Source organism: Vespula vulgaris, chromosome 11 (assembly GCF_905475345.1).
Source record: "Vespula vulgaris chromosome 11, iyVesVulg1.1, whole genome shotgun sequence".
NCBI lineage: Eukaryota > Metazoa > Arthropoda > Insecta > Hymenoptera > Vespidae > Vespula > Vespula vulgaris.
In genome coordinates this window covers 233,130-250,965 of record NC_066596.1, presented here as the reverse complement: position 1 = coordinate 250,965, position 17,836 = coordinate 233,130, and the positions used below count along the sequence as shown (strand labels likewise).

At 26.2% G+C, this 17,836-nt stretch overlaps 1 long non-coding RNA gene across 1 annotated transcript; it reads right to left on the bottom strand.

Moving 5' to 3' along the window:
* Window positions 1-12,400: 12,400 nt before the first annotated feature.
* Window positions 12,401-17,511, bottom strand: LOC127067774 (uncharacterized). The gene is made up of 3 exons (XR_007782747.1): window positions 17,421-17,511; window positions 15,506-15,615; window positions 12,401-12,792 (listed from the first exon to the last, which is right to left on the bottom strand). It is a non-coding gene; the product is annotated as an uncharacterized LOC127067774 (long non-coding RNA).
* Between the last annotated feature and the right edge of the window lie 325 nt (window positions 17,512-17,836).

The following is a 17,836-nucleotide window of genomic DNA, read 5'->3' as shown; positions in this document are numbered from 1 at the left end:
AACTTCGCAAGACTGTGATACGTACGACTACGGAAATTTTTTGCGATTCTCAGTATAAATCACAGTTCCGCTACACCCGAGACGTATTTTATTATCTAGACATCGCGTGCGACATAGTTCGTGTTTCCAACTATCGTATACATTCATAACGACAATCAGCAAAACGATCTATTCGAATATTCAATTAACATCTTGTACGTATCTTCCTTAAGTTAACATTACCGTGTATCATCGTGCAGCGCGTTAATACGTCATCTCCAAGACTAATCGATGCTATCAATACTTCATAAGAATCATCTGATCGATCAATATACCGCAAGTGAAATCACTTTAATGAATTATTTTCTTTTGCATCGCCATCTATTATTTGAGTGAAAGAATTCTCATCCTTTAAATATTTATTGAGAATGAAAAATTCTGATTTAATTAGTACATGGATTTCAAGCGATAAATCATAAAAAATATCAAGTGTTTAATGTAATATCAAGTGTTTTAATGAAAACCAAGATAATGACTATATTAAACTCTTAAACACTTCATAAATAAACAAGCATAGAGAAAACATGCTTGATCTGGTGGTTTGCTTGATTTCCTAACCTAACCATATATAAAAAGTCTAAGAAATCAAACAGAAATTTTAGTAATAATAATACTTAGGTTAACATCGAGGAAAGAATAGACTCAACGTAATCCATGTATGCCATAAGAGCCGACTAAAAGAAAAGTCGCTCGCAGGAATAATTTTTCTCTTTAGTGAGAAAGAAAAAAATAAAAGTAAAAGAAGCCTCGGACAAGCAACACCACATGTCAGGAACGGCGCTTGAACTCTACATTCGATCATAATGATGACACCCAAGGATGTATTACCAGAAACGAAAACAAAAACAGAGGATGAAAGAATCAGATGAACATACACCTTATGCTCTGTTATTATAAAATTATAAATCTCGACATAATCACAACTAAATACCGATCACAACTATATATAACATTTATTAATAGATATCCAGAACTCAATTTCTTAACAGAACCAAGATTAGTAAATTAAGTGCATGTATTAATCAAACATAACAAGATACTTTCACCTCAGAAATTGGAGAAAAGAAAATAATAATAATAATAATAAATCCGTATAGAGGTGGATAAGAATACCCCGATAAGAATTCTTGTCTGTCGTAAGAGTCGATAAAAACGGAAATCACTAATATAGCCTACTATGTAAAACAGGTTGCTAAAGAAAATAAGAATGCCTCAAATAAACACCCGAGTTTTATAGAAAAATATTCAGAACTTAATTTCATAAAAGAGCAACATCTAGCCAATCAAGTACCCATCATAACGAAATATACAAAGATAAGACAATTAGAACTGGAACTAATAGATTACAACAAACCATTTCCAAGAAAACACACTTAGGGAGAGAGAGAAACAAAACTATGAGGAATTCTATTTACATTCGAACACCATGAACAAAAAACACTTGAAGAAGAAAGGATAGAAAAAATAAAATCCAATCAAAAATAAAACCTATAAACAAGAACACAAGAAATACAAGAAAGATTTGATCTAACTAATGTATCAAAAATACATAAAATCTGAACATACAGAGATTCACAATAGATCATACATACGGAAAATACAAGGGAATCAGTAAACAATAACAATCAAGCAAATAGATACAATCATTCAAAACAAAATTAACGAGTGTACAACGATAGAAAAATTACAACTTCTAATACATACTATAAAATTATATTCGAAGTAGAAAGAATAAGAAAGAAAAAATAAAACAAGTAGGAAACACTAGCTTGGCAGCTGATTTACATATATATTCTTTTTATATCATATGTATTATTCTTATATCAAATATTATATATATCTCTTCTTCGTTCCAAAACCTTTCTAAACTAACTATAAAAATATAAAATATTTGTTTACACGTAATTGAAACGAAATTTCAACCACAACTAACCACTGTAGGATCCGTGATAATGTTTCAAGTTTATCAAAAACAAAAACATGAAGGAATAAACAACAACTTAAAGTCAGATGATTTAACTCTTATTTAACAATCGTCGCGACTAACATTAAATAAAATCATGGATATATGATACTGACTGATAATAAACGGTAGAGCAAGATCACGTCAACATGACTGATAACAATCGCGTGACAGCAGCTGATAACTGCTAGATTTGTGAGATCACGTATATATGACAGTGGTCATCAAATTATTAAATATGGATATTCGTATGGTGTACTAAAGAAGAGTATAAATATATGAAATGACCATTTTTGTTAATTTACAGTTAATTACATAAAATTTCACTGGATCCTGGCAATAACTTGTTCTATCCATATTTCTTCCCTTTCATATAAACTCACATCCTACGTATTCTATATATGTATCTATACAGAATCATGATTACGACGTATAATAAATACTATAGAAAAAATGATATTTATTTATCACGTTATTGTGTATAATGTTATCTCTCCATCGATACTCAAGTATCTTACTGAAAAAAATAAGTAACAAACAAGTGCGAAGCAATTGATTATTTATGAAATCTTCATTCGACGAGAAGACTTTGTCCAAGTTGTAAGTAAATCAAAAAAGTTTTTATACATTTAATTTCTTTGCAAAGATTTCGACAAATTTCGAAATTTTTACATTTTTGCGATAATGAAACTGCTGAGAGTAATGACCAATTTCGAAAAGTAAAACCTATCATCAATTTAAAGAAATTTATACACTCAATGAAAATGTCAGTATAGACGAATCCTTGATGAAGTATAAAGGACGTTGAGAATATAAACAATTTAATCCGTCGAAGAAATGAGATTTGGATTAAAAATTTACAAATTATGCGAGGCAAGTACCAATTTTTGTTATGACTTTAAAACATACTAGCTAGGACAAAATTGATCCTGAAATATAATAAGAGAATGGGTGCAATTGATCATCAAAATCAGATGTTGCCCGTTTCCCAATCATGAAAAAAGCCATCAAAGGATACCGAAAACTTTTTTTTTTATATGTCAGATATGGCTCAATACTTATATTATGCATAAAACACTGCACAGTCAAAGAAAGGAGAAATGTGTTAATTACCGACTAAATATAGCAGAGGTAATTGTACAAAATGTCCAATTACCGAACTACAAAAAACGTGGGAAATCTGCACTGGGTGAAACAACTCTTCCACAAGTACAATACTGGGCTCATTTACCAAAACAAATCGATCTGACGCCTCAAAAAAAAAAACCAACAAGAATGTGTAAAATTTACTATAAACACAAAATATGAAGCGAAACAACGTGGAAATGCACGGTGTAAAATAGTTTTATATCGCTTTACATCTACCAAAATATTTTCGGAAATACCATACCATGCAGGACTATTTTTAGAGTTGTAAGTGTTTTCCTATTAGATATTGATTCAAGGTGAGTATTTCTTATTACATTTTTTGTTTACAATATGCTTTTTTATTGGATGACGCTCAGAAGAGCGTAATTTCTATTAAAGTACTGCTTATTTATGAAATATAGTTTTGAAACTAAATATATATATACACACACACACACACATATAAAATGAAAAAAAATTAAATTAGTGTTACGTTGACATTGCGTAAAGCAAATGGCTGTATCAAGTATTCACATTTTGACTCGTATTGCAACTGTTTTCGAGTATCAATTTGGTCTGTTTAACGCACGTCGTCTCCTACCTTTCGGGCCTGGATTTCGTCAAGGTAATGATACGGCAAGGGGTTAATACATTATGTATAAAGATAATGTGCAAATTAAAAATTTTTAATAATGCGTAACAAAAAAAAAATACAATAAATATAAAAATTTGAAAGTCAAATTTGTACACTTATGATACTACTGCCTTAATCTTAAAAGTATGTATATGCGCATCATTGCATCATCGATTAAAATAATATAAATAAATATTTGTTTGTATAGTGGTCTTAGCCTAATCATAATGGTAGTATGTTTTCGAACTACATTTATTACTTATTATAGCAAAAAGAAAGTGAAATATGCGTATCCATAGGAGATTGCCTTATTCTTTTTTTATAAAAACGTGGGGACAGTTACAGAAAAATTGAGGAAACTTAAAATTTAAATTTTACAACAGTGCAATATATTGCTATAAAGTATACGAAAAAGGTATAAAACTAAATTGCTAAAGTATAAGAATAAAATATAATTGCTAAAGTATACTAAATACTACTACTATAATAAACCACGATCAATTCGATCAAATATATTGACAATTGCAGAGCGTCAGAATATTATCGAAAAAGCTACAAAAAATTTCTTAATAAATGTTCGAAAATTATGTAATGATGTCGTGTCAATATCAGAAGGAAAGGTATGCCATCAAGCTATAAAAAACATTTTGCAGTTGAAAAGAGCTGCGAAAAAGAAACTATTCTATCAAAAACTATATATTAAAAGAAACATAAATAATACGAACAGTATTATGTAAATAATACTACTGTTAAATCTTATGTAAATAAAACGATTGAATTTTGGAAACGTGTTATCTTCTCAGACGAAAGCAAATTTAATATTTTTAGCTCAGATGGGAGAAAGTTCGTGTGGAAAAAACCTGAAAGTTTCAACAAAAGAATCTTAGATCAATTGTTTGACGACATCATAAGGGACACACGATGATATATCATATGACATACAATAATATTGCGGACATTGCATTTATCGAGGAGACAATGATTGCTGAGAAGTATATCGAGGTGGAGTAATAATTTAAAAAAAAAAAAAACAGTTAAATTAGACCAGAATGAAACTTATTATAAAAACTAATTATTTTCAACAAGACAACAACCCAAAGCATATCGCTAAGAAAACAAGAAAATAATTGTTGTACAATGTTCCCAAAGAATTGATAACACCACCATAATTCCCAAATATTAATGTAATAAGAAATTTATAGCAACTGTTGAATATAGTAGAAAAAAAGAAATATCTGATAAGACTAACCTGTAACGTGTGCTTCTAAAAGAATGGCCAAAGATGTCAACAGAAATAACTAAGAAACTGATAAAATCTATACCAAGAAGTAATTATTGAAATTAAAGGTTATGGCATATCAAATATTAATTATAATATACAATTTAAATAATTATAAGCTTTCTACTATAATTTTAAATGTACAGATACTTTTTCGATATATAATTCTTGTATTCGTTACATTATTTTTTTTTTTTAAAGGAATTTTATAATCCAATAGAATATGATAATAAAAATTTCTGTCATTCTTCATCTCAACAATCTGAAGTATAAAAGAAACAGTGTTCGCTCATGAAGTCATTGTGAAAATTATTATTACTTTAATCGCTTTTTTAGATTTAATTTTTTAAATATAATCAACATTATTATTACAACATTATATTAACAAAATTTAATCAATATTATCATAAATGTAATGAGTAATTACTCACTGATATCGATATGCATGATTTAAAATATACACGGGAGATTGCCAATCGGAAAATTATTGATGCATTGCCGAATGATTTATATATAAAGCATCTGGTTATAATCTTTATGCTTAAGGTCAGTAACGTTCTCCATCGAAAGCCAAATTTTGAGGCAAACTCTGAAGCGTTTGGGAATTTCTCCTAGCATAAAAATTAAACATCAAAAGGTGCAAGATCTACTCCTATATCACCGCGCAGAAGAGTTGTGGAACAGATGACAATTATCAATAGACCATCATATTAACTGTGACATCAGAAAATATTGTTACAACAGGAAATTAAAACCTGATAAGAATACTTCCATACATGATATGCAATAATTATATATTTCTAAACGTATCAGCGATATAACGAGTTTCTGACAACGTCTATAATTTGATATGGTATGCAAATAATAATATTGTAGAATTATATAATTCCTATACTGTAAAATTTATTGAAGGAAAAGGAATAAATTTTGCGCTACTTGACTCGTATCAAACTCAGTATGAGGTTGCTATTAATAGTATAAATTCGAACATTATGTCACAAAATTTACAACAAATTCTCAAATAAGGATTTAGGTAAATTTTCTTCACGATTTGTTCATCGAAAACTTCGGGCTTATATATCGCGAAAAAATAAAATCCCTCAAGATTATAGAAATCACAAAAATTACAAAATTCAAACCGTTAACAATAGTTGCAGTCTAAACACGACTTTCTTCTCAATTGATTATTTTCGTTTTCGACAAAATATACTTTCAACCAGTCATATACTATTCGTAAAAATAAATCAATTCAATCGATATAAATACTAAGGGGAGAATTGAAAAAAAGCAATTGGCAGTTGCTCAATTTTCCATCGGATACATATGAATAACTTCTAAATGCATCGAATTAAAGATTTCCAAATCATGACATCGTTTCGATTATGATTGTATTAGCGATGGAAGCATATTTGCTTCATCTAAAATAAATCAAGATTCATTAAAGTTAAACAAGATATATTAAACATACCACAAGAGGGACAACTTGCTGAGAAATATGATTTACTGACAGTAATCAATGCCATATTTTTTTATCGCGGATCACGTTTCTCCAGAAATAAAAAATTTTATGAAATCCTATGCTGAATGAAGATTAGAAAAGAAAATATTTAATTATTGACTATCTGATGCTAGAAAAGCGATAAAGAAAGCGTCCGGAATACTTTCTACATCTAAGAGAGTTTTTTGTCAACTTTGAATTTAAAAGTCATTGGTCATATAATAATAAATACTTTTTTTCCATTTCAGACAATTTCTTAAATCCATTTTCCAAATGACTATATTGCTTACATTTGATATATTTTAAAGAATTCTAAGATAAGAGCTTAATTCCATTGATACTTTTAGAAAGTTGATTTTGATAATTTGATTTTGTTTTTTGATTTGTTTGTTTTTTGTTTTTTGATTCTTCCATAAAAAAATTATCTTACTCTTACCCTTAATCAAGAAATTAATACACAAATTCGATTTAAATACGTATGAAATTTATGTTTTGATATTCAGATTCCGAAAAATCGAGTTACGGAGAAGTAATTACAAAAGAAATTTGGATTGTTTAATTATTAACAAGAATTTCATCGATTTACCATTATTTTCACTCAGTTGTAATACCATAGATACGCTTAATATAAAATTGACAGAGCCTGGTTTTCATACATCGACGGAGGTTGATCTTATAGAAATAGACGCGTTTTGGAAATTTGTTATACCAAATGTATCCGGACAGATAATACAATCAGGTTGGGAGTGATTCTACATGTAAAAATAAGTAAAAAAAGAAAGAGTAGCATTGTTTTTAGGAGCTCTACATTGTTTTTATGAGAAATTTTGACAGCCGTAGAACTTATTTTAAGTGGTTAATTTCATAATTAAGCTTTATACGTACTCATATTGAAATATATATATAAAGATTCTGCCTTCGTTGTGATTCAAATTAAGCACTAAGGTCTGATTCAAAAGATTTACTGTGTAATGAAGATTTTCAAGCATATGATTCTTACGAAGAAGTAATCGAGTTCAATGAAAGTAATGAGAAATATGTTTGTGATGATGAATTACAATATATTCGTACGCAGCAATGCATCTGATGGGTGGAAAAATATCAGTGTGACAATTTGTCTGATTCTTAATTTAGAAGAAAGATAAATTATACCAGAATATATTAGTAAACTTTTAGATTTTTTCAAATTATTTATATTTCATAATATTATGAATATTATCGTGAATGAAACCAGTAATTATGCTTCACAAATAATTGAAGTATGTGACTTGAAAAGATCCGTAAAATTAAAAACTTGAACACCTATAACAATGAAAGAAATGAATTCATTTTTAATCACTATCATATCGATAGGATTAATAGACGTTTCAATAATAAATATTTATTGCTTGTGTTTTGCGATTTTAATTAATTTTTAGGAGCATGCTAAATAGACTGCGTACAAAACAATCATAGAATCAATATATATTCGTAAAAAATTTTGTTTATCTTTTTATTAATTATAAGACACTTAAACAAGCAATAAATATTTGTGAATTTAATTTATTGTCTGTCTCTTAATAAATTATCGCGTATTAGAGTCAGTGCATCATCATCTTCTTGATTCAGAATCACTTCTATAAAAAAAATTATAATAAGTAAATATTATTAGACTTTGTTCCATAATGAATTTATATAAAAAATTATGCCAAGAGATAAATTTTTACTTCTATTAAAGAGCTTGCATTTCACCGATAGAATGATTGATTATGACGAAAATAGATTGTATAAGATAGGATAAATTATCATAAAACTAATGAATATAGCAATGATAAAAAATATTCAGAAACATTTGCTATCTGCACTTGTAATAGATATAATTCCTTGGAAAAGATATTTATTATTTAAACAATACATTAAAAATAAAACTAGCTAAGCAATGGTACAAGTAACGAAAGAAGAAAGTATAAAGGATGTTATCAAAAATTAAGAAAAAATATAAGCAGTAGACAAATAGATAAAAAATACAAAAAAATTACAACCTTCTGTGAAAAATGCAATAGGAAACTAGCGTATTACATACTATGCTTTAAAAATGCACACTAATCTCTAATTCATTTTACTAATCATACAAAAAAAGAAAAAGTTTTGTGTTCTTATTTAAGATCACTCCATATTATATTTCTTAGTGTTTATTTTTTACTTTTCTTTAATTATCCTATAAATCATTTATTATTTATTATTAAATTGAAATAAATATGATATACTTCATTATATTGTAATATACTTCATAAATCTTTCAAAACTCATAGTAGATGTACGACATTTACGATACAATGCTAAATAAGAAAATATAATGTGTTCATTCAATAAAAATTACTACAAGACACTATTACCTCGTACCGCCAAATAGAAAAGTTCTATACAATCTATTATTAATATGATAATGCGTATTTATTCTATATCGACAAATAATCCTCAAAAGAGTCGCCGCAATGAATGTGTTAAGTCTACAAAAATAATTCTAAACAATGATATGCACCCGGCTTCAATTGATATAAGAATATACTAATAACACAGTATTTTTTTTATTTGTTATTATCTGGTTAATTTGATATTTCAAATAATGAAATCTTTTCTGTGTACGTAAACGATGAAGAATTTCTCGTAACGATGTACAATTCATCATCTAAAACACGCGCGATATATCGTGTAAAAATCACTAATGTTAGAACAATTCTCAGAATCGTCAAAAAAGAGGAATTTAAAACTCAAATTAACTTGTAATGTGTCACCCATACGAGTAATAACTGAGCACAGATATAGATAAAAGTCCAGAAAGAAAGGGAGAAGAAAGGGGAAAACGAGAATTAATATATTAATTGTTGAAAATCCAAAATTAAAAATAAATTAACTTAGTCTAACTTCTACAAATTATGATCTTACAAGCCTTTTTGTTTTATAGCAATTATTTTTATTCGATTTTTATTTAAAGATATGACTTCGTTGAGATTCTTCCTTCATCAACAAAATTCATTGAAAATGTAAATTTAATATTTCATTCAAAGATAATCAAAAATCTCAGAGAACTTACACAAGTAGCTATTATAATAAAAAAAACTATATCAGAATCTGTCACTTAATTTCCGGAATTTATCCATTACGTTTATATTCTTGTTCATTTTTTGTTATACCATATCTAGAATCTAAATTCCAATTAAATAGATAAGTACAAAATAATGAGTACAATGTATTCTCCATAATTACTTTTTTAGATAATATCAAGTGAATTAATGCCCGATTTCACCACTAATATTGCAAGAAAACATAAACAAAAGAGATGTTAATCAATTGTATCATTAATTAAACAAATCGTACCAATGAAGCAAGAAAATGCTAATAAAAATAATGAACAACAACAACAACAACAACAACAACAACAACAACAATAATAATAATAATAATAATAATAATAATGCTAATGAACTAAGAAAAATAAAAATAAGCATGCATAAAAAAAGAACAATAAAAACAAATAAAAATATACTCTTAAAAAATAAAAAAAAATGAATTACTAAAAATCATGCTCGTCAATAATTTATTGAAAAAATTACCATAATTCAAATTATTCATTCTGGGCATGATAAACTGGAAAAACTTAGATTTGTTCACTCACTACTTAAGAAGTTCTACGATGGCTCCAAAATACTTGTCCGCATTGTAGGTCGAAATTAAAGTAGATCAATGATTCATAATAGATCAATGATGAAGTAGATTTATGTTAAGTAGATTAAAAATGATTTAAATTAATTGAGATTGCAATGATGATCTGAAAAAGGATAAAAAGAATTTTTATTAAATTTATTATAATAAAACATATAGTAAAATTATTTACTTAAAACATTTACTTACTATTATACTTCTATAGAAATGGTTCTTGATTAAGAAGGTCATAATGCACTGACTCAAATATGCGATAATTTATTACTTAAGAGATGAACAATAAATTCAATTCACAAATATTTATTGTTTGTTTTATATTTAAGAACAATTTACATGACTGTAAGAAAAAGATAAATAACACTTTTTACGAACAGACACTGATTCTATGACTGCTTTGCACGCAATCTATTTAATATATACCTAAAAATTAATTAAAATCGCAAAATAGAAACATTTCATGCTTCTTTTATTTTATCAAAACAAAGATCGATTCATTTATGGTTGCACGAATAACTACTGAAAAAAATATTATTAGTAGCCTTGTTATAGTAAAGAAAAATCATTATAAGTATACAGCTCTAAAACAAAGAGAACTTGATTGAGTTGTTACTAATAAAAACTTACAATGGAATGAACAAAAACATTACGAAATAAAAAAGATTAATAAACAATATCAACTATTATCTACAATAGAAGTATATAATAATAATTATTCTCCGTCGCAATCTGCACAATCCAAATCATCAGTCGATCCCTTACTCTACTACTTCAGTTTATCGGCCACGACATACTAAGCACATCTTTTGAAAACAAAAACTATCCACTTTACAAAACACGGTGGTGCTAAATAGTAACGACTGTTTTATCACATCGTAACGAAACAGACAAGAATAGGATCCCATGCAAGTCGCGATCCGTTGATAACTCAACCCTGAACTACAAAATATTAATAACGTTTATAGGATCTTCTTCAAAATAGAATTAACTTCTAACAAAAGTACATGGCATAATTAATAATTGTAGTTTTTTAATAATTATGATGATTATTAAAATAGAAAATAAAATCTTAAAATAAAATACAGTTAAATTTCCATGAGAAAAATTAATAAGAATTTACTTTCCTACATGTGCAACAAAACAATCTTGTTGTGATCGTATTACTTTCGACTTCAGAAGAAAGTCTTCTCTGTCGCCATTCATCATGTATGAAAACAAATTTTTTTCAATTAAAATAAAACAATAAAAAGTTCCTCCGTACTTTAATGTACGTTCTTATACTAGAATTTACTTGAAATTTTTAAACAAATACATAACTTGTTTTCAGTTATATATAAAAAGCAGTAAAAAATAAAACAAAATCTTTAGTGTATTATATTGAGCTTTATCCATTCATAGAATACTACGTATCATAACTTGTAAAATAAATTTTATTAATATAAAATAAGATTATGTACACTATATATGAAGAATCGCTTTTCAGAAAAAATAATTGAAATAGTTTATTTCATAAAATAATTTTAAACGGTAATATAATAATATTTATTATTATATTATTAACGAACTATTCCATATAAAAGCTTTTACGGAATGTCCTTTCTTTGTCTTTCAAATCCTATCTGCTTCTTCAGACTCATTCCAACATACTCATTCATGTCTCAATCATTCGCATTCTTATTTATACATTTATTATACATTTATTATGTGCTTGGCAATAACAATCATTTGCCGATGTGACTTGATTTTAAGAATCCTACATTTGTATAGATGAATATGTATAAATTTATATGAGTTACATAATACATTTTTTGATGAACGTATTATGTAATGTATTAACTTATATGAGATGAAGGAATAAGTGCATAAGTGTATGTATCATTTATATGTATATCCGTACATATACGATTTATATTAGCAGTTCCCAATCAGGGGTACATGTTTAGTGTATCAAGAATACACATAGAAAATTAAATGATGCAAAATACAACCATATTTTTAATATTGAAGGCATAATTAAGGGAAACTGGCTTCCTAATGGTATGAAAGTTAAAAAAAGTCATTGATCTATATAACACAAAAGATCGAATATAATACATAATACAATCAATCATAATTAATAAACTACATATTATTATACTAATCATAAAATGCAGTCAGAAGATAAATATCGCGAAAATAAGGATTAAAAATTTGAAAAAAAATATGACGCAATAGCTCTACAGAGGACACGTTCAAACGTTATTTCCACGAATATCTATCAAATGCAATGTTATCTTGACTCGCGAGCATTATTAATGCAGAAATTGCATGTTGAGCTATAAATTAGTATATTAGACGAATAAAAAAGAAATGTTAACTACCTGTAATTACGAGGACGATAAATTTTTATGGCTATCTGTCGGCTCACATCTTAACAACACCAACAACAAGGATGATCAAGATCCACGTCTAGAGCGTTAACTTGTGAACAATTCGCGCCAATAGATTGAGACCAAAAACTGGTAACTCGCGAGTCTCATGCTCCTCTTCTTACATTCCTTTTCTTATAAGACCTTATAAGTACAAATTAGCAAATTAAGTACCTAAATGCTAATGATGGAGGAATCGGCAGACTAATAATAGGATACTTGCGGCAACAGCAAATATATTTGCCAGCCCTACGATAAATTAATAAATATGAACAAACAATAAATCGAATAATAAATAAATTTATCTATGTAATATATTTGAATCTCTCTTGTGTAAATATTCTGAAGAAACAATATTTATCTCTATCTATTCACTTTTACATAGACATGTCTAATAATATAGAATTTATAATTAAAATAAAATATTATGAATCGGTTGAAATTGAGAATCATCAAAAATATTCAATTGGTTTTAAGAAAGAAGAAAGTAAAGCGACAAATTTGCAGTAAAGTAATAATTTTGGATAAATAATAATCTGAAAAAACTATCGGCAATGATGACTTCTATACAAAATTATCATGAGACATATATATTTGTCTCGATGTTTGATTTTTTTATTAATTTAAAATAAGTTTAACTCTAAAAACCAATTTTTTCATGCTTATAAACAAAATTATATAACGTGAAAGTTGTATATTATTTTTATTAGTACAATTATACTATACTAAATATAATTTATATTTGAAAACTATGAAAAATGTTTCATATAAAGTAGCAATTAATATTTTTCTGATAAAATGAAATGAAATTTATATTGACTTTTTATTTTATAAAATACTTACCATTAATTAATAAAAATATTGACTAAATTAATAGAAGTCAATGAAATGGCAATATTTCTGTTAGATAAAAATACTTTTGACAGAGTAACCAAGATACTTAAGAACATTCAGTGAATTTAATTCGATTGGAAATAAAATTATGATCATTGCAACAGATAATAAAAATAACCTTATAAAAGCTTTTAAGATATTTGAGATGGAAGAATTGGAAAATTCAAATTCTATCTATCTATCGATAAATTTAAGTGAATATTTAAATGAAAATTCATATAATGCAAAAAAGAATATAATAATATGAATAAGGAAATTAATAGTGAATAGCTTCCAGTGTCTTCCTTGTATAAAATATTTCTTTGTTGTCTAAGCACTTGAAATGCTGTGCTCATATTCTTAACTTACATGTAACAATGAATGTTTATGAAACTTTACATCTTCCTTATTTGATATCCACAAACAAAGAATCAAAAGATATATATTTTTGTGAAACGCAATTAAAAGATCAAATACATATGAAATCGTTATTAAAATTTCAGGATATACTTTATCCAAATCCCAGCAATGAAACGATGGAGCTTGATATTCAACGAATTGGAAATAATTTATAATTAAAAATAAAAACAATTAACTTTTCTGAGCTTGTGAAAAGGAATATTAATCCTTGTAAAATCATGAAGTTTGTTACATATAAGAAAATTTAAAGATAGAATCAGAGACCTAAAATTGCATAGGCTTTAGATATCTTATAAGAAAATACATATTATAGAACAGCTTTGCCTTATATTTTCTGAATGCAGTGAAAATTCATTAGTCTTTGATTATTAAAACATTGCTAAAAAGCTGTGAATCAAGATTCAAAATCAGTGATCTTAATTTTACTTCTGATACAGCAAGAATGAAGCTACAGCTACGTATTGACATCCACGGATGAAACTAAATGATTAATATTTGTTCATAATGAACTCCATGAGTTTATTTCTTCGTTTTAAGAAAAAGGGATAAAAGATATACGAAATTACAATATATAAAAAATATTCTCATTATTTTAAATGTTAAAAATGGTAAAATTAAAGAATTCTTAGATTCTAATGTGATAAACAAAATACAAATTGCTCTTGAAATGGCTAAATCAGAACATTTAATGACGAAATATTTTCAAGATCCAAACAGAATTAAAAAGTCTGGATGCTTATGCAGCAATAAAATCTATGTTTATAAAATATAACACATCTTTACCACTATTGGCTGTAGTAAAATGAATATTTTTTTGACAATTATAATGAGCATGCCAAAATCAACTAAATTGTAAAAAACTTTTTCATAACGAAAGTAATTTTAAAAGCAAATATGAATATAATAAAGTTGCACGAAATTGTACTTATTTAATATCATTTAAAGTATAATAATAAAATAAAAATATATATTTGAAAATAAAATGACTTAATATCATAATTCTCTAAAATACATTTTAGTGATACTCAATGTTACCAGAAAAAAAACTTTATTGCAAAGTAAAATTAGTTAAAAAATATTTTAAAATATTTAAAAAAAAATTAAAAAAAAAAGCTAAAAATAATTACAAAATCTTAAATCAAATTTTATTTTAGTTCTTAATATAAGAACTTCTTTGTAAACCAAGTTTTTGTTTATCCTAAAAGTGATTTAAGTAATAAGATGCTTCATTCATGCTTATATTACTCTGAGTAGATATAATAATAACTAATTATACAAGAAATATTAATAATTGTATATTGTCATAATTGGGCCAACTATTGATCTTATAAAATATTTAACTTTGTGATTTTATTCTTACTCTTATATCTAATTTTATAGAATTTTTCTTATTATATATTATATGCATATAAAAAATCAATATCTACTTAATTAAAGACAAAAACAATTAACAAATTGATCATTAAGCTTCTTATAATTGTATACTTTATCTTTCTTAGATCTATAAATCTCTACAGTTCATACATTGCATATTGCATACATGATCAGAATTCAATAAACTTACATAATAAATCGACGTGATGAGTACTTGTGAAGACACATCCCTTCCTAAATATTATCCTTTGAACATATATTTCATTAACAATCTTCTCTTTGCTGGTGAAAGTGTATTCTCTAAAAAGAGATTGGAAATATTATATTATATTCTAAACAAATGCTAGCAACTTCATTTATAATATAAATGTGAAAGTTATACAATGAATAGTTACATGTATTTTGTAAAACATAACATTAAAATGATAAAATTAATGAATTATATCATGGCAAAACAGAAATTAAAAAATTTATCAATAATTCATATAATGCAATATATTTTTAAGAATAAAAGATATAATAGAATAAAATTATTTTTGTAACCCTAGAAATAATATAGAAAAAATGTAAATAACTTGAACAGAAAAAAATGTTAGAATAAAATAAAAAAAGATCATTAAACAAAAATATAGTAAAAAATACTTCTCTCTTTGTACAATAATTCTTTTCATTATTAAAAATATTTTTCTTCTATTCAATTGTCCTTAATTTAATTAAAACAATATTACAGATATTTAAAAGAATTTTTTAGTAAGATTTATTTCTTAGAAAATTTGTACGAACCTTTCATTATTATTTATTATTTATTGTTTATTTTTGAACTAGGATTTATATTTTATCTTGAATATCAAAATTAATGTTGATATTATTTATTATAAACATAAATGAACTATATAAATACAATTATAAAATAATACAGAATCTAAAAAACTAATACAAAAAATATCGTATGAAATTTATAAAAATTGCTGCAATATTTTCTAATTACATAAGGATACCAAATTTTATTAAAAACGAAAATAAATTTTTACGCGTTGCGAGTAAAAGAAAAGAAGAACGATTACCATGTTAAAGCGATTGAAAGCAAATTAGAATAACAGACATTACAGAAAAAGTAACCTCCATTACCTTGAGATGAGCAAATGAATGAGATAACACCTTCGAAATGAAAATTAAACAACAGAAAAACTTTTAACTTTCTGGAGTGATTGAAAGCAAATAATATACTATGTACACATATATAACCAAAAAAGTCACCTCTACTCGATACAAAGTAACGATTCTATAGAGAGCAAGAATCGAACAAAAGAACAATGGTTAACTTGTCGAAGCGATCTAAAATGAATAAGAACAATAAACATTCAAAAAAGAAGTCACCTCTATAACTTCAAAACAAAATTTCATATATATTATGTAAAATATTTATGCATATAATCCTTGTTTCCTAATACTCGCATTTTACTTCCGTTTTATAACAATATTTTTATAATAAATATTGAAGAATAACAAAACAATTTTACACAAAAACAATGAATGAGATATATTTTTAACGAATACAAACTGATTATTACTATGATAGTGTATATTTCATCAGATTATAAATGACTTTCTAAGATCATAGGATAAGCAACAATAAGAATAGACAAATAGCAAATGCTGATAATAAAAAAGGACAAAGTAATAAAGCAATTCTTACGGAATTAAACGCAATGTTCTAAATTCAAAAATTCGTAATAGATAGTGTATAACAAAACTACAAATATATGTAACACATAACAGATGTATGTAAAAGATTATTACATGTAATAGAAAAAAATAACTATTGAACAAAATGTGTCACAACATGTCGATTGAAATTTTCTAAAATACTAATACGTTTCCGATCAAATAAATAATGAAATAATAATATGAAAATCATACACAAAAAATTGTTAGACAACATTATGTATACTGATAACATGATATATGAATAAAGAAAATTTTGCGCTATCTCTTCATCGGATTTTGGTAAATTATTAGAATGCGTAAATCAGATTACTTAAAATTCTTAGAAATTCTTATATTAAAAAAAAAAAGATACATAAATAAAATATTTAAGATATTACCCAACTAAACAACAGCAAGTGTATCAGAAAAGATAGGAGATAAAGAACTTCGAAATTCTTCTCTAGAAACAGAAGAACCACTCCTCTCAAAAGCCCGATAGCGAATAAACTAATGTTTCCACTACTGATAGCCCTCTCCTCTCATATGAAAATTCTAACGAATAGTCTATTCTTTTGGATCTACGGCCCAATTACGATGATAGATGGTTCAGAAATGTGTCACTGATTTTTGGTGCCCCGAGCATAATTATTTGTTTTACATTGAAACCGAGAAAACAATTATGAATCGAACATCTCGTTACAATAGCGTTAGAGAGCCGCAGTAATAAAAAAATGAACAACCTCATCCAAATTAATTGTTTTGTTTCTTGAATTAAACAAAATCAAAATCTTCCGATAGAAATATATGTGTAATA